Below are 27576 nucleotides of genomic sequence, written 5' to 3'. Positions count from 1 at the left end.
CTGTGTTCTCTTTTTTCTATTCTTTTTGACCCTCTTTCTCCTGATTACTTAAAGGATAAATTCAAATTTCTTTCTGACAATCACGATCGAAAGCTACGCTCTATTGATTCTCTCCTTCTCTCTTTTCCCAGTCACTTCTCTGGTTTCCTAACTAACGCTTTCTCTGTCCAAGCTGTCAGATTATGGAATAAACTTCCGGTAGAAATTAGAAAGGCTCCTACTAAGGCATTGTTCAAGCGTCGTTTACAGGATCATCTTATTAAAAACCTCTCTTAAGTTTCTCCTTCTTTCTCTCACTACGCTGTGTTTTTAAAATTTCTATTATGTCTCTGTTAATTATAAATGTGTATTCTCATGCATATATATAATATTTTATCTATGTTTCTGTTTCATTATTATTATTATTATTATAGTATTTATTGTAAAATTTATTGTTACCGCCTTCATGACTTTCTGTTTGGCCTAAAGGTTGACTGGTAGAGAATGCCTTCAGGCATTAAGTCCGCCTTTTGTTCCAACTTTTGATGTTGGTCAATAAAGTTTTTAAATAAATAAATAAATAAATAAATACCTTTGACCAAACCAAATGATAGCGTGATTCAATGTACTACTAGCGCCATCTAGTTACAAAATGGTAAACTAAAAAAATATAAATCACAAAATCGATTGGACATACCGGCCCCCAAGGACTAAATAGTCCTTCAATATGCCCATCACAATGACAAAACAACTTATATAAGCGAACTAAAGTAACAGCTAACTTAAATATACGAACTTATACATATTAGATAAAGAAAATGATACATCTTATGCATATAGAAAAAGAAGACAAAAACAAAACTTAAACCTATAAAAAAAAATTAAAACTCTAGTAAAGATTAAAGAGGAAGGGAAACGCCTTTAAGTTGCAAGTGGTAAGGGACAAACCTTCGAAGCTGGACGCTGAACGATCATGTTTTTATATTTAAGAGAAACTACTCGAGTGAGTTCCATTCCACTCCCCAAAAAGGCTAATTCTATGAATTACTCTGATTTTCGTCCTATCTCCATCCTTCCATTCCTTTCCAAAGTTTTAGAAAAACTAGTGCTCCAGCAATTAATAACATTCCTAAATAGGCATAGCCTTCTTAATCCACTCCAATCTGGCTTCCGCTCCGGTCATAGTACGGTCACAGCGCTCGTGAAAATTACCGACGACATTAGAATGGGCATGGAGAATAAACAACTTACAGTGCTGACATTGTTAGATTTTAGCAATGCTTTCGGTACTGTCAACTTTGATATCTTATTGAGTTTGCTACGTTCTCTTAACATATCTCCATCGGCGATTGGCTGGTTTCAGAGTTATCTAAGAGGCAGAAGGCAACGTGTTCAGGTAGACGAAACATTTTCGTCTTGGTGTGAAGTACGTGCTGGAGTGCCTCAGGGTGGCGTGTTGTCTCCTATTCTCTTTACAATTTTCATTAATTCTATTACTCAAAAGATTTCTTCTCTCTACCACATGTATGCAGATGATCTCCAGCTTTATACCCAGTCAACCTTGGATAACTTGCCCAGCGCTATCACTGCCATTAATGATGACCTGGCTACAATCAGTGATTGGAGCAAGTGTTATGGTTTAAAGATCAATCCATCAAAATCACAGGCCATTATTATTGGCAGTACCGCTATGATTTCAAGAGTTGACTGGAGAAACATTCCTACGATTATATTAGATAATTGTACTATACCATATAGTTCCACGGTCAAAAATCTCGGTATACATCTAGATTCTACACTTTCATGGTCACATCAGTTAAATGTAGTCAGCAGGAAAATGTTTGCGGCGATGGGCTCTCTACGACGTCTCCGTTCTTTTCTTCCTATTTCCACCAAGACTATGTTAGCACATTCTCTACTTCTATCTATTCTCGATTATGCAGACGCAAGCTATCTAGATTTAAATGAGGACCAATTAAATAAACTTGAGCGTCTTCAAAATCTAGCTATTCGGTTCATATTTGGCTTACGCAAATATGACCATGTCTCTGAATTTCGTACTCAGCTCAAGTGGTTACCTATTCGTTTTCGCCGGAATCTACATATTGTTTGTCTTCTGTACTGTGTGTTATTCAATCCTCACTCACCTATTTATCTGAAAGAAAAATTTACATTTTTGAATTCTCGCAATGTTATTGACGGGCACAACATGAACTTACGTTCATCTGAAAATTTATTTTTAAATCCACCTGTGCAGAAAACAATTTTTTTCAAAAAATCTTTTACGGCTGAGGCTACTCGATTGTGGAATGCCCTCCCGCTTAATATCAAATCTGCAACCTCTTTAACATTATTTAAAACTAAAGTCACTAATTATTACCTCACACTCTCACACTGAATGGCGACTAGATACTATTTGTTATTTGTATATATCTGTATATTTGTATGTATTTATGTATGACTTTATGTTATATATGTATGTATAAATGTATTTATGTACTTAGCTATATGTATGTAGTAGTTTATGTATGTATTATATTATTTGTATCTATGTATGTAGTCTATTTTACACCACCTACCATCTCTCTGTTGGCTACTACTCCATATCACCTCGGTTGTCTGGAAGAAATCGCTTTAAAGCGATAAGACCGCCGGTTGTACCATCGTTTCTTTATATAAACTTACTATAAGGCTAATCTGTGGTGTACAATAAAGTATTTAAATAAAATAAATAAATAAATAAGATTTACCACTCTTCCACAAAGCCACTTAGCAGGAGGTAAACCGTCCTAACGCACTAAAACCACATTTCCTATTTTCAATTCTGGGATTTTTACATTCCATTTATATCTTTGAAAGAAATGGGTCAAGTATTCCTGAGACCATCTCTTCCAAAAACACTGCAACATTTTTTGTGTTAGTTGCCAACGACGCAGTGGAGCTTATTGATTTATTTGCATAACTGTGGTCAGGGGCTGTTAAAAATGGCTCGCCAACCAAAAAATGGCCAGATGTCAAAGGTAATGCATTGTCTGGGTCTGATCCAGTAACTGAAAGTGGTCGCGAATTGAGACACGCTTCGATTTGAGCTAGAACCGTGGACAATTCTTCGTATGTCAAGGTAGAGTCGCCTATAACTCTGCGCAGATGGTGCTTTGTGCTTTTTATTCCTGCCTTCCATAGTCCACCGAAATTTGGGGCATACGGCGGAATGAAGTGCCATTCTGTACCATTGTTGGCCAGTAACGCTGCGATTTCAGTTCCGATAGACGACTTTTCGTGTGAAAATAAGTTTTTAAGCTCGCGCGAGGCCCCGACAAAATTAGTGCCATTATCGCTCCACAAATGATTGCAGCGACCTCTTCGGGCGACGAAACGCTTAAAAGCAGCTAAGAATCCTTCTGTCGTGAGGTCTGAAACGGCTTCAATGTGGACAGCTCGCGTGGCCATGCAAACAAATAGGCAAATATACCCTTTATGAGATTTATGGCCTCTTCCCTTTGATGTACGTATGGCAATGGGTCCCGCGTAATCTACGCCTGAGTTTGCAAACGGCTTATCAGGTATTACCCGACAAGGTGGTAACTGACCCATTAACTGAGTTCGAAATTTGGCCGCATTTCTTGTACAAGCAATACAAGAATGAATTACTCTTTTGGCTAAGTTTTTTAAGTTAGTGACCCAATATTTGGTTCTAACTAAATTACACATTAACTGCTGACCACCATGTAATGTCTTCTCGTGAGCATCAGTGACAATAAGTTTGGCTATATGAGAGTCTCCGTTAATAATAATAGGATGTTTGCTGTTGTCTGGTAACTCGGAATTCTCCATTCGACCTCCTACTCGTAACAGTCCAGTACGCTAGAGTTCTTATTAATTTTCGCAATGATGAAAATTTAAGGGTTAAATCTTCAGCGTCGTCGTTAGGGTTTATGACCTCCATAATAGTAGTCCACTTATCGTAACTTACGCTAGCTTGATCTTATTTCAGAGTCAACACGCCTGAATTCTTATCTATCCTTTGAAGTTGAAGGCTGTGAATCTCAATGGCCAGGTTCAAGAGCACGAGGGGAATCTGTGGAGGTCGTTTAATGTCCTTAATTGTCACCTTAGTGTCGCGATTATTATTCTAACAGGACAAATATTCCTAACGATTTCACCTGATACTTGTGCCTTTTGGAAACGAGGTTTATCTAGAGTAATTTCACACGTGGGGCTATATACTAGAGGTATTTCTTTATCTTGTGTTCGTGAAATTTGCGTCTTCATATCTATTGTTGCGTTTATCATTTTCAATAAATCTGAACCTATTAATCCGTCGTATCGCTTATCAACATCGTAAACATAGAACTTATGTTTAAGAGAACTTCTAAACGTTTTAACTAGGGGTATATATATAACTTGGTCATGTGAACTACACGCGTGAGTGCTAATAACTTGAAATGGTTCGATATATTTACGGAAAAATAGTGATCGACCTTTCGCTGACTAATAAAACTCCTAGTACTTCCGGTATCGATCATTAGACGTGCATCAATTTCAGGAATATAAATGTGCGGTAATCGCAATTTATACTATTACAATTTAAATACATATATCACTTCGGATGATCTCTGTCCGAGGCTATCATGGGAAAATTTACGTGATCTTCTTGATTGGTAGACTCGTAGACAACAAGCTCTACATTTTCGAAATAAAAATTGTGAAAGGCACCCTAGCTGTTAGCTATTTTTAGTAAAATATAAATTATTTTCACAGTTCGCGTAATCAGGCTGATAATCATAGTCTTGAAATATTTGGGATTTATTGTTATCGTGCATATAAAACATTTTGTTTTCGTCATAATTATGTGTAATCATGTTTTGCCTCAGGGGACGAGAAGTGCGCATCGAAACTTCACTATCTTGTGTGTGGGATAAATTACGTTGTGGTTGATTTTGTGATGGTATACCGAATTTAAATTGCTGATTTTGTGCGTTAAAATTGGGTCTGTTCTGTGTATTATCAAATTGAGATCTAAATCCTTGTTGAGGTGCAACACCAAATTTAAAATTGTTGTGGTTCTGTGGACTACCAAAATTTGGTCGGTAACCTTGCTGATTCTGGATACCAAAATTTGGCCTGTAGCTTTGCTGATTCGGAATACCGAATTTAAATTTACCTTGAGGCTGTGATACATCAGGCTTAAGGAAAGTTTGGTTTGGTACACCAAACCTATAAATATTGAAAGCGGATCTAAAATTATTTTGAGGCGTTTGCAGAATTCCAAATTTAAAGTTTTGTCTAACAGGAGAGCCAAATTTATTTGAATTCAATTAGCAATCAAAGTATTTTGATGAGGGTGGTTTGTTTTTATTTTTAGAGTTATATTGAAATTGAAAATTAACTTCTTCCATTACGACACTGAGAGCACTTTCCAAACTTGTGCAATTCTTTAGTCTTATAATTCGGATAATGTCTTTTGGCAAATTAAATAAAATCACGTCAAGACACAAATTATTGTAAATAATCATTTTTGCAGCTTTCATTTCCTCACTAGCAAGCAAGTTGACCTTGGAGAAAAGAGTGCTACGAATTTATTGAATTCTATTACAGAATTCCAAAATAACTTTCATTAACATTAATTTTTAGATTTTCCAACTCAATTGCCACGCAGTCTTCCGATCTGGGGTCCCCAAAATGTTAAATAAAAATAGTTTTTAATTGTTCCCAAGTAATTATGTCCTCCCTCTCACTTAATAAAGCCGCTGCTCTACCACATAATCTACTAGTAATAGCATTATTCGGTCCATTATAATTTCTTAATATGTACTCACTTTTCTTAATAAATAAATTTAATATATTTTTATCACCATCAAACTTAGGAATTTAATTTAAAATATCCTTAAAGAACGGTCTTCCATTAGGAAAGTTGCTTCGCTTTGGTCCGGCATTTTTATAATCATTTTATTTAATTTAATCACTTAAAACACTAAAATATAAAAATTCGCTCATAAAATATGTCTGCCAATTACATGCAGAGGTCAAATAACTTTCAACGATTTTAGTTTTAAAGTTACGCAATAAAGTCCTACAGAAACAACACAGGAAATAACAAGGACGAGACAGGATAGTAAAAAGGTCTACTTACAGTCTGCTCAATCCCATGCCTACACGTAGAGCTGCTTGTGTCGTGGACAGGAACCTTCAGCGCCAGGTATATTTAACGTATTTATTTGGTTCGATAATACCCGGAGCCGCGCGTGAGACCAATTTTCGTGTACTCGAATACAGCGTTAAACTCGGCGGATATCCTATTATAATATTTGGGACAGAGACTGCATGATAACTAACTATTGTCATTGTCAAACAATATATATATATATATATATATATATATATATATATATATATATATATATATTTAGCTTGCAATGTAATCTGCCTGATCAACTAGTTTAATCAAATCGCGGGTTTTTTTTTTTTTTTTTTTTTTTTTCATGTTTGAGTATTGCTGTTGGCCCTACTGGCCTTTACAGCGTCACCGAACGTTGGGGCGAGTGTTACGACTCTGCCTTAGAGTGAACCCTTTTGGGCTCGAGAGTGACGTTCGTCCTGAGGGTGTCTCCTATGAGATCGCACCTCGGCTCAGAACGTAGTCGGTGGGGGAAATCGCGGGTCCGACCCACGTTGTTTATACTTACGTCGTTTATTGGTGGAGGTGACGCCAAGCCTTTTTTTTTTCTCTCGTTGGAAAAACGAAAATGGGAACGCTACAAAGACTGGGCTAACGCATCAGCGTCTCGTGATGTAAATACCAGCGCATTCAGAAAGGAATATAACTCTGCCGCTAGGTCCTTCAAAAACGTGATCGCTAAAGCGAAGACAGACAGACATTGGCAGAATTGGCGAGAGACTGGTGAGCCTCCCTTCAGGAACACGTGCGTTCTAGTCTCTCGCCAAGGCTGTCTTAGGGAATTTCTGTCAGCCTTCCTTACCATCTCTGCACAAGGACGGTGAGTCATTGGCCCATACAGCGAAGGAGAAGGCTGATCTTTTAGGCTCTCTCTTCGCGGCGAACTCGACTCTGGATGACCGAGGAAAGTCACAACCAACAATCCCGCGGTGTGATACCACAATGCCGGAGGTTAAATTCTGGCAAAGTGCAGTTCGTAAAGCACTTCTTTCCTTGGATATTCATAAGTCGAGTGGACCCGATGGCATTCCTCCAATCGTGCTACGGACTTGTGCTCCCGAGTTGGCGCCGGTCTTAACGCGTCTTTTCCGGCAATCCTATGCATTCGGCGTCGTCCCGAACTCCTGCTTTGGTGCATCCGATCCCTAAAAAGGGCAACCGCTCAGACCCGTCCAATTATAGGCCTATAGCCATCACCTCCTTCTTCTCCAAGATAATGGAGTCCATTATAAGGAAGCAGTTGAGAGCAAGGGGGAGGCATTAGCAGCCAGTCTGGACATAGCGAAAGCCTTCGATCGCGTGTGGCACAAAGCGCTTCTTTCGAAGCTTCCTTCTTATGGGCTTTCCGGGAAATTATGCAATTGGATTACCAGTTTTTTGGCAGATCGGAATATCAAGGTCGTTGTCGACGGTGCATGCTCTGACTTAAAATTCGTCAATGCTGGTGTTCCACAAGGCTGCGTTCTATCACCCACTCTGTTTCTTCTGCATATCAATGACTTGTTGCAAATCAGTAACATTCACTGCTATGCAGACGACAGCACCGTAGACACCTCATACACCCGCCGTGCTAATATTTCTAGGGAAAATGTCGAAGAAAACCGGAACAAACTTGTGTCTGAAATCGAGTCTTCGTTGAACAAAGTCTCGAACTGGGGTCGGCTAAACCTAGTCCATTTCAACCCCAAAAAGACGCAAGTTTGCGCGTTAACTGCTAAAAAAACACCATTTGTCGTATCTCCACGATTCGAGAATATTCCGTTAGCCGCCACAGCTAGTATCGGAATACTTGGCGTCGATGTTTCGAGCATCGTTCAGTTCCGCGGTCAATTGGAAGGCAAAGCCAAATTGGCATAAAAAAAGCTCGGTGTGCTCAGCAAGGCAAGACAGTATTTCACGTCGGCCCATCGTCTAAGTCTATACAAGGCGCAAATTCGGCCTCACATGGAATACTGCTCTCACCTCTGGGCGGGTGCTCCCCAGTACCAGCTCCTTCCATTTGACCGTATCCAACGTAGAGCGGCTCGAATTATCGACGATAAAGCCCTTTCCGATCTGCTTGATCCTTTGGCTTTGCGTAGAGATGTTGGATCGCTCTGCATCTTCTACAGAATTTATCACGGGGAATGTTCCGAGGAATTGTTCGGATTAATCCCGGCTGCTGAATTTCACCTTCGGACATCTCTTCAAAATTCCAAATATCACCCGCACCACCTAGATGTCCGAAAATCCACAATAGCGCGATTTTTAAGACATTTTCTGCCTCGCACAACCACTCTGTGGAACCAGCTTTCGCCGGCGGTTTTTCCGAACCGATACGACTTGGGAACCTTCAAGAAAAGAGCGTACTCTTTCCTGAAAGGCCGGCAACGCACCTGCAAGCCCCCCGGTGTTGCAGATGTCCATGGGCGGTGGTAGTCACTTTCCATCAGGTGAGCCTCCTGCTCGTTTGCCACCTATGCCATAAAAAAAAACGCATTACCGCATTACCGCGCCACGTGATGGAAAGTGGGGGGGGGTGTGGGGGACTCCCCGGAGCCCTGGACGCCGAGTGCGCCCAGGTACGCCGAGTTTACCCACTAAAAAACCAGCGGGTCTCCGTCTTTTGGCGGGCGCTACGGGATCGCTTACGCATGCTACCGTAACGCCCTGACGGTCGGCCCGCCTATGAGGGCCTCCAATACCTAGGGGGGATTCTCGGGGTACTGAGACCCCCCTGGTTCCTGCGGCGCCTATTGAGGCGGCATCCTCTTCCCGCTCCCGCTCCGCGGCTTCCTTCTGCGACATCACGTTTTCGCAGAAGGAGCGCATTTCCGACCAACACGTCTCACTGCCGAGCATTTCGTTGACGACGTTTGACAGCGAGAGGTCGCCGCCTCTCATAGACGCCGCCAAGGAGTGCCTCTGGGGCCCCACGCGGCACACTCACTCAGGGTGTGATGCACCGTGTCGACTGGCGCACCACACTCGTGGCAGGAGGGTGACACCTCCCGCCGCGCTATCCCGTGCAGGTACTTACCGAAGCATTCGTGCCCGGTAAGTACCTGTGTCATCCTGAAGGTGAGTGTGCCCTTCTTCCTCTCGACCCAGCGACTCAAGTGGGGACGGATCGCCTCCACTGTCGCCAGGCCCGCCGTAGGTGACCCCAGATCCACCTGCCATCGGGCGATCAGGGCTTGCTGGGCCAGAGCCCTGATCCGCCCGACCTCCGCCGACCCCGGACGGTCACCGCGGTTCCTTCTCACCGCTATGACCCTCTGCGGCTCTTGTCAGCGGTGAGGGAGGTGACGCCAAGCCTTCCTCAGATTCCGAAGATGAAGAAGAATCTCTCCTATCACTGGACACCTCGGATACTTGTCGAGACGACCGCTCTCCATCTGAATCAACGGCATCTGACTTATCCTTATCTTTACCTTTATCGCTTACGATACTCATTCGTAAATTGTTTCCCTTATGCGATGAAAGCACGTTTTTAACAAAAAAAATCGCCTTAAAATTCACTATGTTAAGTAATTTTTGACCATCTAAAACTCGATAGAAAATTTTAAAATTTTACGCGGCGAGATTTACAAACACTATGATTCGAAAATGTCAGTGGCGCGTAAAATTGAAACAAGATAGCGGGCTCTGCTCTGTGTGAAAGAACACACCAGCAGATTTGTGGTAACAAAAGACGGAAAGAGGAACTCCTATTTTATAATTGTTTTTGGTAAGATTTATGGATGCTTCTTCAAACAATGCTGTGTGTTTTAAATACACATATAATAACGCGCGCTTAGATCGGCAGTATTATAGCCACATTGGGAGATAACGGGTAGGCGGGTAGCCGCGGTGCGGGGATGGTAGGAATCTCCTTCCGCGTCCGCGTCGTCGTCGTCTCGATATCTCGCGCGGTATTTTTAATTTTGAGATAACTTTTAAGTAGTTAATTAATTTATATGGCATAAATAATCATTATAATCTGCGTGAAATTCTTAAGACAACTAACTTATTTAAATTGAAAAAGATTAACAAAGTATCCGTTAAAATGGCTTTCCAATTACAGCATTGGACGTGACCATTTTTTAAAAAGTAAAATCAGAATAGTAAGTTATCCTTAAAAGATGGATATACACTATCGCAGACTTTTCTGTAGATCTATAAAAAAGGAATATTCGCCTCATACATTGTTTTATTATATCTCAAAGGAATTAGACAGCGTTTCCGACGAAAACTCCCTGGTGGCTTTCCGACATGTTTAACAATTGTCGTTCTCTTTCAACTTACTTACACAAAAATCATAATGAATTATGTACCTAAACCTTCCTCATGAATCATTCTGTCTATTAGTGAAAACCGTTTGAAAATCCGTTCAGTAGTTTTGGAGTTTATCGCAAACATACTGAGAGGGTGGGCATTGGATTCTGTTGTCCGGAGGGCTCAGATCGCTTGACTGTGTCTCCTGGAATAGCCTTGCTCATTAAAGGGAGCACTTCTAAATTTAGCATCAAACGGACCACCATCGACGCGCTAACAACGCAAATGCCGGGTGCTTTGACCTGTTGACTGATGCGACTACGAAACAAAGTGGTCGCACTTTTCGAACGGGAAGAGGAAGCCCCCTTTGCAATGGCGTGCAGAATGCTCTCGAAGATGGGCGAGGAGGACCACGGAGGGAACCCAAGTACAATAAGCGTGAACGCCATGAGAGTCGGCTTTGAAACAGGTGATATTGCTGTCCGCTTTGGCTGCCTGTTAGAAAAAACATGAGGTTATCGCATATGACGACAGGGGGGAAGACCTAGGTTTCCTGAAACCCGAGATCCCAACAACATTCCCAACTGCAAAGCCGGCCACCATAGAGTCCCAGTTAAGCGGATCTGAGCGATTGCAGTTAAAAATAGCGGCGCAGAGAACGGCCCAGACCCCGACGGCCGAGCTCTGGACCTGCAGTGAGGGCGGTGACGTGTTTAATCCGCGATCTGGTAACAACACGCGCCCATCTAACAAGGGCCGATAAGGGTCAAGTAATACCACCAAAGCTGAGACCAGCGTCAAACCCTCGAGACCATGCAGTGAATGCTTTCCTAGAGTTCCGGGCTATTGTGACGGCCACCCGTGAGGTCCACTTAGCCACCTGCAAAAAGATCATGCAGACCTACCAACGCGGTAACGAAAAGCTGCTGGAAGTGGAGCTTGAAGAAGCCGAGGCGGCCATATACCACAACGACACATCCCAAGTTATCAAAGGGAAAATGTCGGGGCGGTATATGGCTGCTTACAGCGCTGCAGAAGGATTCGTGGGCCTGGTTGAAGATGAGGGGCGAAAAGACGCATTCCCTAGGTTCTTCACACCAATAGGAGATCCGGTGGTAGTAGTGGCCAGATGCACGAAAGTAATGCTAGACGACAGGATGGCAAAGTCCATCTCAGAAGGTCCGGGGGTCGACGCACCTCTCGTGGGTGGGGAACTGCCACAGATATCGTGGATAAACGGGGTACCAGGATGCGGAAAGACGACTCACATTGTAAGGAATTTTGATGAGGACAAAGAAGTGGTAGTCACCTCCACAATCGAAGCCGCCAAAGACCTGAAAGAACAACTTACACACCGATTTGGCGAAAAAGCTAAATCAAGGGTACGAACTATGGCATCCGTGCTAGTGAACGGGTTCAACGAGAGCATAAAATGTAACCGTCTTACGATAGACGAAGCCCTCATGAACCACTTCGGAGCATAGTAATCCGCAGCTGTCCGGAGCTAGCGAGGTAGTCCTCATCGGAGATATCAACCAGTTGCCTTTCGACAGAGAAAATCTGTTCGAAATGAGGTACTGCCGACCAAGCCTGACAACAAACATCACCCGTGAGTTATCCTGTACGCACCGAAACTCCCTGGACGTCGCATACGCCATTAGCGAGGTCTACCGTAACATCTACTCTGCAAGCCCCATCGTCCACTCCCTCAAAATGGAGATATTCACTGACGCCAAGGAGAAGGAGAAGGCTGATCTTTTAGGCTCTCTCTTCGCAGCGAACTCGACTCTGGATGACCGAGGAAAGTCACCACCAACAATCCCGCGGTGTGATACCACGATGCCGGAGGTTAAATTCCGGCAAAGTGCAGTTCGTAAAGCACTTCTTTCCTTGGATATTCATAAGTCGAGTGGACCCGATGGCATCCCTCCAATCGTGCTACGGACTTGTGCTCCCGAGTTGGCGCCGGTCTTAACGCGTCTTTTCCGGCAATCCTATGCATTCGGCGTCGTCCCGAACTCCTGGAAGACTGCTTTGGTGCATCCGATCCCTAAAAAGGGCAACCGCTCAGACCCGTCCAATTATAGGCCTATAGCCATCACCCCCTTGTTCTCCAAGGTAATGGAGTCCATTATAAACTGCCAGCTCCTGCGGTACCTAGAGGAGTACCAGCTGATTAGCGACCGCCAGTACGGTTTCCGTCGGGGTCGCTCAGCCGGTGATCTTCTAGTTTACCTTACTCATAGATGGGCGGAAGCAGTTGAGAGCAAAGGGGAGGCATTAGCAGCCAGTCTGGACATAGCGAAGGCCTTCGATCGCGTGTGGCACAAAGCGCTTCTTTCGAAGCTTCCTTCCTATGGGCTTCCCGGGAAATTATGCAATTGGATTACCAGTTTTTTGGCAGATCGGAGCATCAAGGTCGTTGTGGACGGTGCATGCTCTGACTTAAAATTCGTCAATGCTGGTGTTCCACAAGGCTGCGTTCTATCACCCACTCTGTTTCTTCTGCATATCAATGACTTGTTGCAAATCAGTAACATTCATTGCTATGCAGACGACAGCACCGTAGACACCTCATACACCGGCCGTGCTAATATTTCTCGGGAAAACGTCGAAGAAAACCGGAACAAACTTGTATCTGAAATCGAGTCTTCGTTAAACAAAGTCTCGAACTGGGGTCGGCTAAACCTAGTTCACTTCAACCCCAAAAAGACGCAAGTTTGCGCGTTAACTGCTAAAAAAACACCATTTGTCGTATCTCCACGATTCGAGAACATTCCGTTAGCCGCTACAGCTAGTATCGGAATACTTGGCGTTGATGTTTCGAGTCTCGTTCAGTTCCGCGGTCAATTGGAAGGCAAAGCCAAATTGGCATCAAAAAAGCTTGGTGTGCTCAGCAAGGCAAGACAGTATTTCACGTCGGCCCATCGTCTAAGACTATACAAGGCGCAAATTCGGCCTCACATGGAATACTGCTCTCACCTCTGGGCGGGTGCTCCCCAGTACCAGCTCCTTCCATTTGACCGTATCCAACGTAGAGCGGCTCGAATTATCGACGATCAAGCCCTTTCCGATCTGCTTGATCCTTTGGCTTTGCGTAGAGATGTTGGATCGCTCTGCATCTTCTACAGAATTTATCACGGGGAATGTTCCGAGGAATTGTTCGAACTAATCCCGGCTGCTGAATTTCACCTTCGGACATCTCGTCAAAATTCCAAATATCACCCGCACCACCTAGATGTCCGAAAATCCACAACAGCGCGATTTTTAAGACATTTTCTGCCTCGCACAACCACTCTGTGGAACCAGCTTTCGCCGGCGGTTTTTCCGAACCGATACGACTTGGGAACCTTCAAGAAAAGAGCGTACTCTTTCCTGAAAGGCCGGCAACGCACCTGCAAGCCCCCCGGTGTTGCAGATGTCCATGGGCGGTGGTAGTCACTTTCCATCAGGTGAGCCTCCTGCTCGTTTGCCACCTTATGACATAAAAAAAAAAAAAAAAAAAAAAAAAAAAAACGCCAACATATCATCCGACCAAACCAAAACCCTATATCTGGCCCATACGCAGGAGGAAAAGAAACTCCTGATGGACCAGGGATACGGAAAAGGTGAAGGTTCAAGCGTCATGACCATCCATGAACGTCAGGGACAGACCTACGGCGACGTTATCATAGTCCAGTCGAAGAATGTAAGGCTCTATATACACGAAAGTGTTCCTCACGCAGTTGTGGCAATCACTAGACACACTAACACCTGTGTCTATTACACGGACGATGGAAGCGACGCTATCGGCAGATTCATCGGCCGAGCGGCGGGTGTTTCAGAAAAGACCATCCTAGAGCACAGCCTTAAGACATCTATACATAAACGCGACATCAGAGTCGCCGAGGCTGTGCTCTTTCTGATCGAGCACGGAGCAGGGCCCGAAAAAAAAATAATGTCAGTGTGGGCCACGTCTTCCAAGAAGACGACAAGCTCGCGAAGTCCAGCGAAGATCTGCTGATGTTTAGTAAAAATATAAAATAACGCCACAATTTATAAAAATAAAATGTAAAAAAAGGCACGGGCAACTGTGAGCCCGTGGATGTTTTATAGTAAAAAAAAAAAACATACAGACAGACAGACGCGGCCGGCTTGAATACCATACATAATAATAATATGGTTCATCGGAAACGCTGTCTAATTCCTTTGAGATATAATAAAACAATGTATGAGGCGAATATTCCTTTTTTATAGATCTACAGAAAAGTCTGCGATAGTGTATATCCATCTTTTAAGGATAACTTACTATTCTGATTTTACTTTTTAAAAAATGGTCACGTCCAATGCTGTAATTGGAAAGCCATTTTAACGGATACTTTGTTAATCTTTTTCAATTTAAATAAGTTAGTTGTCTTAAGAATTTCACGCAGATTATAATGAGTATTTATGCCATATAAATTAATTAACTACTTAAAAGTTATCTCAAAATTAAAAATACCGCGCGAGATATCGAGACGACGACGACGCGGACGCGGAAGGAGATTCCTACCATCCCCGCACCGCGGCTACCCGCCTACCCGTTATCTCCCAATGTGGCTATAATACTGCCGATCTAAGCGCGCGTTATTATATGTGTATTTAAAACACACAGCATTGTTTGAAGAAGCATCCATAAATCTTACCAAAAACAATTATAAAATAGGAGTTCCTCTTTCCGTCTTTTGTTACCACAAATCTGCTGGTGTGTTCTTTCACACAGAGCAGAGCCCGCTATCTTGTTTCAATTTTACGCGCCACTGACATTTTCGAATCATAGTGTTTGTAAATCTCGCCGCGTAAAATTTTAAAATTTTCTATCGAGTTTTAGATGGTCAAAAATTACTTAACATAGTGAATTTTAAGGCGATTTTTTTTGTTAAAAACGTGCTTTCATCGCATAAGGGAAACAATTTACGAATGAGTATCGTAAGCGATAAAGGTAAAGATAAGGATAAGTCAGATGCCGTTGATTCAGATGGAGAGCGGTCGTCTCGACAAGTATCCGAGGTGTCCAGTGATAGGAGAGATTCTTCTTCATCTTCGGAATCTGAGGAAGGCTTGGCGTCACCTCCCTCACCGCTGACAAGAGCCGCAGAGGGTCATAGCGGTGAGAAGGAACCGCGGTGACCGTCCGGGGTCGGCGGAGGTCGGGCGGATCAGGGCTCTGGCCCAGCAAGCCCTGATCGCCCGATGGCAGGTGGATCTGGGGTCACCTACGGCGGGCCTGGCGACAGTGGAGGCGATCCGTCCCCACTTGAGTCGCTGGGTCGAGAGGAAGAAGGGCACACTCACCTTCAGGATGACACAGGTACTTACCGGGCACGAATGCTTCGGTAAGTACGGAGGTGTCACCCTCCTGCCACGAGTGTGGTGCGCCAGTCGACACGGTGCATCACACCCTGAGTGAGTGTGCCGCGTGGGGCCCCAGAGGCACTCCTTGGCGGCGTCTATGAGAGGCGGCGACCTCTCGCTGTCAAACGTCGTCAACGAAATGCTCGGCAGTGAGACGTGTTGGTCGGAAATGCGCTCCTTCTGCGAAAACGTGATGTCGCAGAAGGAAGCCGCGGAGCGGGAGCGGGAAGAGGATGCCGCCTCAATAGGCGCCGCAGGAACCAGGGGGGTCTCAGTACCCCGAGAATCCCCCCTAGGTATTGGAGGCCCTCATAGGCGGGCCGACCGTCAGGGCGTTACGGTAGCATGCGTAAGCGATCCCGTAGCGCCCGCCAAAAGACGGAGACCCGCTGGTTTTTTAGTGGGTAAACTCGGCGTACCTGGGCGCACTCGGCGTCCAGGGCTCCGGGGAGTCCCCCACACCCCCCCCCACTTTCCATCACGTGGCGCGGTAATGCGGTAATGCGTTTTTTTTTATGGCATAGGTGGCAAACGAGCAGGAGGCTCACCTGATGGAAAGTGACTACCACCGCCCATGGACATCTGCAACACCGGGGGGCTTGCAGGTGCGTTGCCGGCCTTTCAGGAAAGAGTACGCTCTTTTCTTGAAGGTTCCCAAGTCGTATCGGTTCGGAAAAACCGCCGGCGAAAGCTGGTTCCACAGAGTGGTTGTGCGAGGCAGAAAATGTCTTAAAAATCGCGCTATTGTGGATTTTCGGACATCTAGGTGGTGCGGGTGATATTTGGAATTTTGAAGAGATGTCCGAAGGTGAAATTCAGCAGCCGGGATTAATCCGAACAATTCCTCGGAACATTCCCCGTGATAAATTCTGTAGAAGATGCAGAGCGATCCAACATCTCTACGCAAAGCCAAAGGATCAAGCAGATCGGAAAGGGCTTTATCGTCGATAATTCGAGCCGCTCTACGTTGGATACGGTCAAATGGAAGGAGCTGGTACTGGGGAGCACCCGCCCAGAGGTGAGAGCAGTATTCCATGTGAGGCCGAATTTGCGCCTTGTATAGACTTAGACGATGGGCCGACGTGAAATACTGTCTTGCCTTGCTGAGCACACCGAGCTTTTTTTATGCCAATTTGGCTTTGCCTTCCAATTGACCGCGGAACTGAACGATGCTCGAAACATCGACGCCAAGTATTCCGATACTAGCTGTGGCGGCTAACGGAATATTCTCGAATCGTGGAGATACGACAAATGGTGTTTTTTTAGCAGTTAACGCGCAAACTTGCGTCTTTTTGGGGTTGAAATGGACTAGGTTTAGCCGACCCCAGTTCGAGACTTTGTTCAACGAAGACTCGATTTCAGACACAAGTTTGTTCCGGTTTTCTTCGACATTTTCCCTAGAAATATTAGCACGGCGGGTGTATGAGGTGTCTACGGTGCTGTCGTCTGCATAGCAGTGAATGTTACTGATTTGCAACAAGTCATTGATATGCAGAAGAAACAGAGTGGGTGATAGAACGCAGCCTTGTGGAACACCAGCATTGACGAATTTTAAGTCAGAGCATGCACCGTCGACAACGACCTTGATATTCCGATCTGCCAAAAAACTGGTAATCCAATTGCATAATTTCCCGGAAAGCCCATAAGAAGGAAGCTTCGAAAGAAGCGCTTTGTGCCACACGCGATCGAAGGCTTTCGCTATGTCCAGACTGGCTGCTAATGCCTCCCCCTTGCTCTCAACTGCTTCCTTATAATGGACTCCATTATCTTGGAGAAGAAGGAGGTGATGGCTATAGGCCTATAATTGGACGGGTCTGAGCGGTTGCCCTTTTTAGGGATCGGATGCACCAAAGCAGGAGTTCGGGACGACGCCGAATGCATAGGATTGCCGGAAAAGACGCGTTAAGACCGGCGCCAACTCGGGAGCACAAGTCCGTAGCACGATTGGAGGAATGCCATCGGGTCCACTCGACTTATGAATATCCAAGGAAAGAAGTGCTTTACGAACTGCACTTTGCCAGAATTTAACCTCCGGCATTGTGGTATCACACCGCGGGATTGTTGGTTGTGACTTTCCTCGGTCATCCAGAGTCGAGTTCGCCGCGAAGAGAGAGCCTAAAAGATCAGCCTTCTCCTTCGCTGTATGGGCCAATGACTCACCGTCCTTGTGCAGAGATGGTAAGGAAGGCTGACAGAAATTCCCTAAGACAGCCTTGGCGAGAGACTAGAACGCACGTGTTCCTGAAGGGAGGCTCACCAGTCTCTCGCCAATTCTGCCAATGTCTGTCTGTCTTCGCTTTAGCGATCACGTTTTTGAAGGACCTAGCGGCAGAGTTATATTCCTTTCTGAATGCGCTGGTATTTACATCACGAGACGCTGATGCGTTAGCCCAGTCTTTGTAGCGTTCCCATTTTCGTTTTTCCAACGAGAGAAAAAAAAAAGGCTTGGCGTCACCTCCACCAATAAACGACGTAAGTATAAACAACGTGGGTCGGACCCGCGATTTGATTAAACTAGTTGATCAGGCAGATTACATTGCAAGCTAACTATATATATATATATATATATATATATATATATATATATATATATATATTGTTTGACAATGACAATAGTTAGTTATCATGCAGTCTCTGTCCCAAATATTATAATAGGATATCCGCCGAGTTTAACGCTGTATTCGAGTACACGAAAATTGGTCTCACGCGCGGCTCCGGGTATTATCGAACCAAATAAATACGTTAAATATACCTGGCGCTGAAGGTTCCTGTCCACGACACAAGCAGCTCTACGTGTAGGCATGGGATTGAGCAGACTGTAAGTAGACCTTTTTACTATCCTGTCTCGTCCTTGTTATTTCCTGTGTTGTTTCTGTAGGACTTTATTGCGTAACTTTAAAACTAAAATCGTTGAAAGTTATTTGACCTCTGCATGTAATTGGCAGACATATTTTATGAGCGAATTTTTATATTTTAGTGTTTTAAGTGATTAAATTAAATAAAATGATTATAAAAATGCCGGACCAAAGCGAAGCAACTTTCCTAATGGAAGACCGTTCTTTAAGGATATTTTAAATTAAATTCCTAAGTTTGATGGTGATAAAAATATATTAAATTTATTTATTAAGAAAAGTGAGTACATATTAAGAAATTATAATGGACCGAATAATGCTATTACTAGTAGATTATGTGGTAGAGCAGCGGCTTTATTAAGTGAGAGGGAGGACATAATTACTTGGGAACAATTAAAAACTATTTTTATTTAACATTTTGGGGACCCCAGATCGGAAGACTGCGTGGCAATTGAGTTGGAAAATCTAAAAATTAATGTTAATGAAAGTTATTTTGGAATTCTGTAATAGAATTCAATAAATTCGTAGCACTCTTTTCTCCAAGGTCAACTTGCTTGCTAGTGAGGAAATGAAAGCTGCAAAAATGATTATTTACAATAATTTGTGTCTTGATGTGATTTTATTTAATTTGCCAAAAGACATTATCCGAATTATAAGACTAAAGAATTGCACAAGTTTGGAAAGTGCTCTCAGTGTCGTAATGGAAGAAGTTAATTTTCAATTTCAATATAACTCTAAAAATAAAAACAAACCACCCTCATCAAAATACTTTGATTGCTAATTGAATTCAAATAAATTTGGCTCTCCTGTTAGACAAAACTTTAAATTTGGAATTCTGCAAACGCCTCAAAATAATTTTAGATCCGCTTTCAATATTTATAGGTTTGGTGTACCAAACCAAACTTTCCTTAAGCCTGATGTATCACAGCCTCAAGGTAAATTTAAATTCGGTATTCCGAATCAGCAAAGCTACAGGCCAAATTTTGGTATCCAGAATCAGCAAGGTTACCGACCAAATTTTGGTAGTCCACAGAACCACAACAATTTTAAATTTGGTGTTGCACCTCAACAAGGATTTAGATCTCAATTTGATAATACACAGAACAGACCCAATTTTAACGCACAAAATCATCAATTTAAATTCGGTATACCATCACAAAATCAACCACAACGTAATTTATCCCACACACAAGATAGTGAAGTTTCGATGCGCACTTCTCGTCCCCTGAGGCAAAACATGATTACACATAATTATGACGAAAACAAAATGTTTTATATGCACGATAACAATAAATCCCAAATATTTCAAGACTATGATTATCAGCCTGATTACGCGAACTGTGAAAATAATTTATATTTTACTAAAAATAGCTAACAGCTAGGGTGCCTTTCACAATTTTTATTTCGAAAATGTAGAGCTTGTTGTCTACGAGTCTACCAATCAAGAAGATCACGTAAATTTTCCCATGATAGCCTCGGACAGAGATCATCCGAAGTGATATATGTATTTAAATTGTAATAGTATAAATTGCGATTACCGCACATTTATATTCCTGAAATTGATGCACGTCTAATGATCGATACCGGAAGTACTAGGAGTTTTATTAGTCAGCGAAAGGTCGATCACTATTTTTCCGTAAATATATCGAACCATTTCAAGTTATTAGCACTCACGCGTGTAGTTCACATGACCAAGTTATATATATACCCCTAGTTAAAACGTTTAGAAGTTCTCTTAAACATAAGTTCTATGTTTACGATGTTGATAAGCGATACGACGGATTAATAGGTTCAGATTTATTGAAAATGATAAACGCAACAATAGATATGAAGACGCAAATTTCACGAACACAAGATAAAGAAATACCTCTAGTATATAGCCCCACGTGTGAAATTACTCTAGATAAACCTCGTTTCCAAAAGGCACAAGTATCAGGTGAAATCGTTAGGAATATTTGTCCTGTTAGAATAATAATCGCGACACTAAGGTGACAATTAAGGACATTAAACGACCTCCACAGATTCCCCTCGTGCTCTTGAACCTGGCCATTGAGATTCACAGCCTTCAACTTCAAAGGATAGATAAGAATTCAGGCGTGTTGACTCTGAAATAAGATCAAGCTAGCGTAAGTTACGATAAGTGGACTACTATTAAGATTTTAAATTTAAGTTCAATTCACGGGGACTTAGAATTTAACATTATAAGGTACGCAAATTTTAATGAATACATACAAAAACATTTTGGCAATAAAACATCAAATTTTCAGTTATTTAATGTAAAGCTTCAAACTGATTACATGAAAAACATTAGCATTGAAAAATTTAAACAGTTAGCCCCATCGATAAGGATTAAACGTGGAATTCTAAATCCTATAGGATCTATTATTAAGATTATTACTGGTAACCTAGACAATGACGACGCTATCAAGTATGAAAATATGATTAACAATATAAAAACAAGTCAGGATGCATTAGTTACGTACACACACATCAAGAGGACTGATGATGCAGCGATTCCTTCATCGTGAGAACCAAACTAAGTGTAACGTTGCAAATGTGATTTTATAATTTAATTATTATTTTATTTCATTCCAATTACTTACATCGAGTAGGTTAGACATGCTAATTAGGAAATAAGTTTTATTGTAATTTCTTTTAATTAAATAAGTTTAAATTAGTTTTTGGTTTTTTTTCGACCTTTCGACTGTAGCTAACGTAACTGGCGCAGTCGGTAGGATACTAGATAGGGGCAATTAGGTCATCACTAGTATCCAGAATCTACGGACCAGCTGCAGAACCGGAAGGCGAATCCAGACTTCGATTCACGAGGAGAAACCAGAAATGAAGTATATGTGAGTACATTTGAACTTTTCTCGTGTTGCTCTTATCCTAGTTGTATTTCCAATCCAAAATTTATCACCCTAGAGTTCATAGATATCGGGAATCTGCATCGCAGCAGGCCCGACGCCGTAGTTTAGATTGTAACAGAAATTTAAATTTAGAATTTAATTCTAAGTTAATAGTTAATAGGTTTAGATAATACGAATCCTAATATGTCTCAAGATCCGGGCACCATTTATAAAATCCTTAGGATTGTGCCCGACTTTGACGGAAACCCTAATGTAGTTACGAGATTTATTAATATTTGTGACCAAATTGTAACGCAATATTTAAACATCGCGCCTGGTAGCGAATTATCTAACTTGTGTCTATTAAACGGGATACTAAATAAAATTACGGATACTGCCGCCGCTACTATTAATTCTAATGGCATACCAGATAGTTGGCTTGGTATCAGAACTTCACTAATTAATAATTTTTCTGACCAACGGGACGAAACAGCTTTATACAACGACCTCTCGTTAGCCGTACAAGGAAATAAGACTCCTCAGGAATTTTATAGCCATTGCCAAACGCTAATCAGTACGATAATGACTTACGTTACACTTCACGAGACTTTACCGACTACGATCGACGCCAAACGCGATCTTTACAGAAAAGTTACTACGCAGGCATTTGTTCGCGGCTTAAAAGAACCTTTGGGTTCACGAATTCGGTGTATGCGACCCGAAACCATAGAAAAAGCTCTTGAATATGTTCAGGAGGAATTAAATGTTACATATTTACAACAACGTACAGACGGACTAAAACAGCAGTCGACCCCTAAAATGCAACCCATTCCATTCTCACAATCTCGTCCTCAAAACTTTCAACCACCGATATTTAATTGGCCAGCCCCTGTAGGACAACGTCCTATACAACAATCACAGCCTTTTAAATTTAATTTTAATCGAAATCAACCTCCGTATAATATGCATACAAAAACGCAACAGATGTTTAGTGCACCACCGCCTAATTATAATTCACGCAGCAATGTTTTTCGTATGTCACCTCGGAATAATTCCCCTCAAAATTCAATGCCAAAGCCTATGAGTTGAATCCAGAGTTTTAATCCCAGACCTTTACCTCATACCCTAATGACTGGACATGACTGGCGTAAATCGGGTAACCCACCACCTACAAATTACCTAAAATATCGCGAAATGAATATGAACGAATGTTTGTCGTATGATAATATATACTAAAATTACCCGGATTACTACTATGAACAGGAATATAATTACTACAATGAACCTGAAGACTACTACAATACTAATTACAGACCCGACTATTACGATAATGCTATTGCTTATTACGATACGAATAATGACCGTTTATTAAATGAAGCCGAACCACAGTCAGAAGCTATTTGTACCGATCAGGATTTTCATTCAGACCAGAAATCACCCAAACCAAAATAGAATTAAACTTACAGACGCAAAGACAATTACCGTATATTCAAATTAAAAACCCTCCGCTTAAACTTTTAATAGATACCGGTGCAAACCAATCTTTCATTAGCCCTCACGCTGTAGAAAAGTATTTTTCAAATTTTCCATTAAACTACGATCCATTTGAAGTGACTAATGTGTATACGACAAGTAGGAATGAGTATTCTATTACATTACCGTGCTTTGACGAATTTAGGGATCCTCAAGACTTTAAATTATTCATTTATAAATTCCATGACTATTTCGACGGACTGATAGGACTAGACTTGTTAACAAAATGGGAGGCTAAAATTGACTTAAAAGACGGATACTTAATTACTTGCACTTCTTTAAATCCAATTAGTATGTATAACTCTCGCAATGTTAATCTATACGAGGACATTATCCCAGCCGGAACTTCAAAATGAATTGCATTCCTATTAACTCCCCGGATGGAGAAGTTTTTGTTAAAGAGCAATTAATTTGCAATTGTATTATCCATGAATGTCTTACCACATTAAATAATAGCCGTGGTTATTTAGAGGTAGAGAACCCAACACCTAACGACATTATATTATCTTTAGACCGGCCGGCGAGTGCTGAGTTGTTTAATATTGAGAACACATGCACCCGACATACGACACGCCGACAAGAAGTACTATCACGCTTGAGAACGGATCATTTAAATTACGAAGAAAAAAGTAATCTAATAGCTCTTTGTTCTAAATATGCGGATGTTTTTTACATCGAAGGCGAACCGTTAACATTTACTAACAAAATTAAACACAGAATTAGAACCACTGACGAAATACCCGTGCATGCGAAAAACTACCGCTATCCATTTATACATAGGCAGGAAGTTAGGGACCAAATAACTAAAATGTTAGATCAAGGAATAATTAGACCATCTGACTCTGCTTGGAGCTCACCAATCTGGGTGGTACCGAAAAAGAATGACTGTTCTAGTAAACAAAAATGACGACTCGTAATAGATTATCGTAAATTAAATGAAAAAACTATAGAAGACAAATACCCTATTCCAAATATCAATGACGTCCTTGACAAATTAGGTAAATGTAAAAAATGTAATTATTTCACTACTCTTGACTTAGCAAGTGGGTTTTATCAGGTAGAGATGGACCCTCAGGACATTTCGAAAACAGCTTTTTATGTAGAGCATGGACATTTTGAGTTTCTTCGTATGCCCATGGGACTGAAGAACGCCCCCTCTACTTTCCAACGCGTTATGGATAACGTTCAAATGAATAAATCAGAGTTCCTCAAACTCGAAACAGCTTACCTTGGACATATCATAAGTAAAGCCTTAAGCACATGAAATTTCAGTGGTGCCTGCCTGGGTTTGAACCCGAAATCATCGGTTAAGATGCACGCGTTCTAACCACTGGGCCATCTCGGCTCAGATTTTACCAGAGTTTAATTTGACGACTGACGCTTCTAACTTAGCCATTGGAGCCATACTAGCCCAAGGACCAGTAGGAGCTGACAGACCTGTATGCTATGCATCCCGAACATTGAATGACAGTGAAATTAATTATAGCACCATCGAGAAGGAACTTCTCGCTATAGTTTGGGCGACCAAATACTTCAGACCATATTTATTCGGACGAAACTTCAAAATACTGACAGACCACAAACCTCTACAGTGGATGATGAATTTGAAAGAACCAAATTCTCGTCTCACACGATGGCGACTAAAACTAAGTGAATATGACTTTACAGTGATATATAAAAAAGGAAAAATGAATAGTAACGCTGACGCACTCTCACGAATTGAAATACATACTGGAGAAACCAAGACTTTAATAGACGAAATTGATGAACTGAATTCCTTACTAGGTAACCCTTCCGATTTTATATCCTCTGCTGTGAGAGATCCCCCTGACAATGTACCTCCAGAACAAAATCCATCTGAAAATGCATCTCTAATAGTAAATCCTTCTGAAATAATACAAAATTCCCCTGAACATGCAGCACCATCTTCAAACTCCTCGACCGATACTGTACATTCTGATAAAGAAAATCCTATATTAAATATACCCATTACAGACGACCCTCTTAACAGATTTAGTAGGCAAATATGTTTTACAATAGTTAATGACGTTAAACGAAAACCAACAGTGACGAAACCATTCGATAACCACACGCGAACCTCCATACAATTATTAGAATCCAACTTAGAAGAAGAAGTAGTTAACGCCATAAAAGAATTCGTTAATCCTAAAATTAAAACCGGTATACTTATAAATCCGGCTCTCGAAATGTATTCTATAATTCCTATAATTCAAGAAAAGTTTAAAAGTTCATCGATGAACCTCGTTTTGACGAAATTTGAAATTGAAAATATAAAAGAATATTTACGACAACAGGAGATAATTGAAATAAAACTAGTTTTTTAACGGATTTAATCGCGTATATTAATTATTTTATTTTAACATCCCGACGTTTCGAGCACTTTGCAGTGTTCGTGGTCACGGGCAGACTAAGGTTAGTCCGTTAAAAAACTAGTTTTATTTCAATGTGTAATAATCGCGAAAATCTAAGACAACATAACAGGAGATAATTTCTCATTATCATAATGGAAAGACAAACCATCGTGGAGTAAATGAATGCTACCTTGCCCTATCTCGAAAATACTATTGGCCGAATATGAAGCAACATATTTCAAAATTCATAAATGAATGCACAATATGCGGACAAGATAAATATGATAGGAATCCAATCAAACCTCAATTTAACGTAGTACCCCCAGCTAGTAAACCTTTTGAAATTATGCACATAGACTTATTCACTGTACATAATGAAAAATATATAACCTTCGTAGACGTTTTTACCAAATATGGTCAAGCGTACCATTTACGTGATGGAACAGCCATAAGCATTTTACAAGCGTTATTAAAGTTTTGTACCCATCATGGTGTACCTATAAATATAGTTACCGATAACGGAACAGAATTTACTAATCAATTATTTTCAGAATTTACACGATTACACAAAATCAACCATCATAAAATTTTAGCTCACTCTCCTATCGATAATGGTAACATTGAACGATTTCATTCGACAATATTAGAACACCTTCGTATCCTGAAGTTAAAACATAAAGATGAGCCCATAATCAACCTCATGCCATATGCCATTATTGTTTATAATAGTTCCATACATAGCTTTACTAGATGTAGACCCTTTGACTTACTAAACGGACATTTTGACCCGAGAGACTGCGTTGACATAGATTTCACTCAACACTTATTGCAACAATACTCATTAAATCATAAAGAAAGAATGAAAGAAGTGTATAACATTATAAACAGTACTTCTCTTAAGAACCGTAGAGACTTAATTGAAAATAGAAATAGGACTCGAGAGCCAAAAGTTGAGTATGCACCCCAACAACAAGTCTTCATTAGGAATCCTCTTGCTAGCCGTCAGAAAACAGCATCACGATTTACACAAGATACAGTTCTAGCTGACTTGCCTATCCACATCTATACCTCTAAAAAACGTGGTCCTGTAGAAGATAAAATGGAGTGTAACTCAGGAGCAAGTGAAGCAGTAGGACGGGGAATGTAAATAGATAAAAAGGAAATGTTGAAGGCTTTGATAGCCACAGCATTGATGTGCCGGCTAAAAGAAGGTAAGGGAATTTGGGAGAAGGGAATAGAGTGCCTGATCAGGATGGCACTACCTGCATACCCATCACTTCTGTCATCCCTCAAACAGGAAAAACCCGGAATCCGAAATCGAGAACCGGGAATTAACCATGTCTCAGAGAGGGCAATAATGATGGGTTTATGTGAATTAATAAGGGAGAGGAGGTCAGGTTTCTTAGGACGAATGCTTTTGCAATTCCATTGAAGGAATCTGATTGGGGCCATTTTTAAGGATGTTGAAGAGTTGATGTAAATCATTGGCAACGTTGGACGGTAAAGGGATTTCATTACATGTGCTTAGAATATTAAGGAGGATTTTGGTGAGTAATTCTAATAAGTTAGGATTGTTATTAGGAGGGGAAGGATTATCAACATTTAGAGCACAACCATTTGGAGAGGAGGAAGGGCAATTGCCAACTATGGCTTGGTGGGCTTGTTTATCATACCCCTTCCCTTGAGGAACTCTAGGGGCAAGAGAACGGAAGATGGTCTGTCTATATGATCTATTAGGAGGTGGGGAGGATTTAGATGGACTAGGGCTTGATGGAATATTTACAGGAGAGGAAAACATCTCTTTTGCTACCTCAGCGTAGGATCTGCGAACATTAGGGAAGCGAGAGGCTGCCTCCATGTAAGAGATATTGTCCTGAGACATAACAATTTTTATTGATTGCTGTTGCGAATACTCTGGACAATCCTTCTCTGTAGCAAAGTGTTTACCAGAACAGTGAAGGCATGTAGAATTATCTTTAGTAACCTCACACAACTCACCTTATGAGATTGGGAACATTTAAAACATCTGGGAGTAGATCTACACTGAGTCTTAATGTGGCGACAACGACAACAGTTTAAGCAAATTATAGTAGGGAGATTATATGTTTTAACGGGAAGAGAGGTATGGAATGAATATATTTTATTGGGAAGGATTTGGCCCTTAAACGTTATTACCACTGCCTGAGTTGGAATCCAGTTCACAA

The 27576-nt window shown here is 41.6% G+C and overlaps 1 long non-coding RNA gene across 1 annotated transcript; it reads right to left on the bottom strand.

Annotated features, from left to right (window-relative positions):
- Window positions 1–14094: 14094 nt before the first annotated feature.
- LOC125075723 lies at window positions 14095–19058 on the bottom strand. Its single transcript, XR_007120237.1, has 3 exons — window positions 19045–19058; window positions 15879–15884; window positions 14095–14290 (listed from the first exon to the last, which is right to left on the bottom strand). It is a non-coding gene; the product is annotated as an uncharacterized LOC125075723 (long non-coding RNA).
- Window positions 19059–27576: the final 8518 nt, after the last annotated feature.

The sequence above is a fragment of the Vanessa atalanta genome, chromosome W, assembly GCF_905147765.1.
Source record: "Vanessa atalanta chromosome W, ilVanAtal1.2, whole genome shotgun sequence".
Lineage (NCBI taxonomy): Eukaryota > Metazoa > Arthropoda > Insecta > Lepidoptera > Nymphalidae > Vanessa > Vanessa atalanta.
This window is presented reverse-complemented; position numbering and strand designations above follow the sequence as displayed.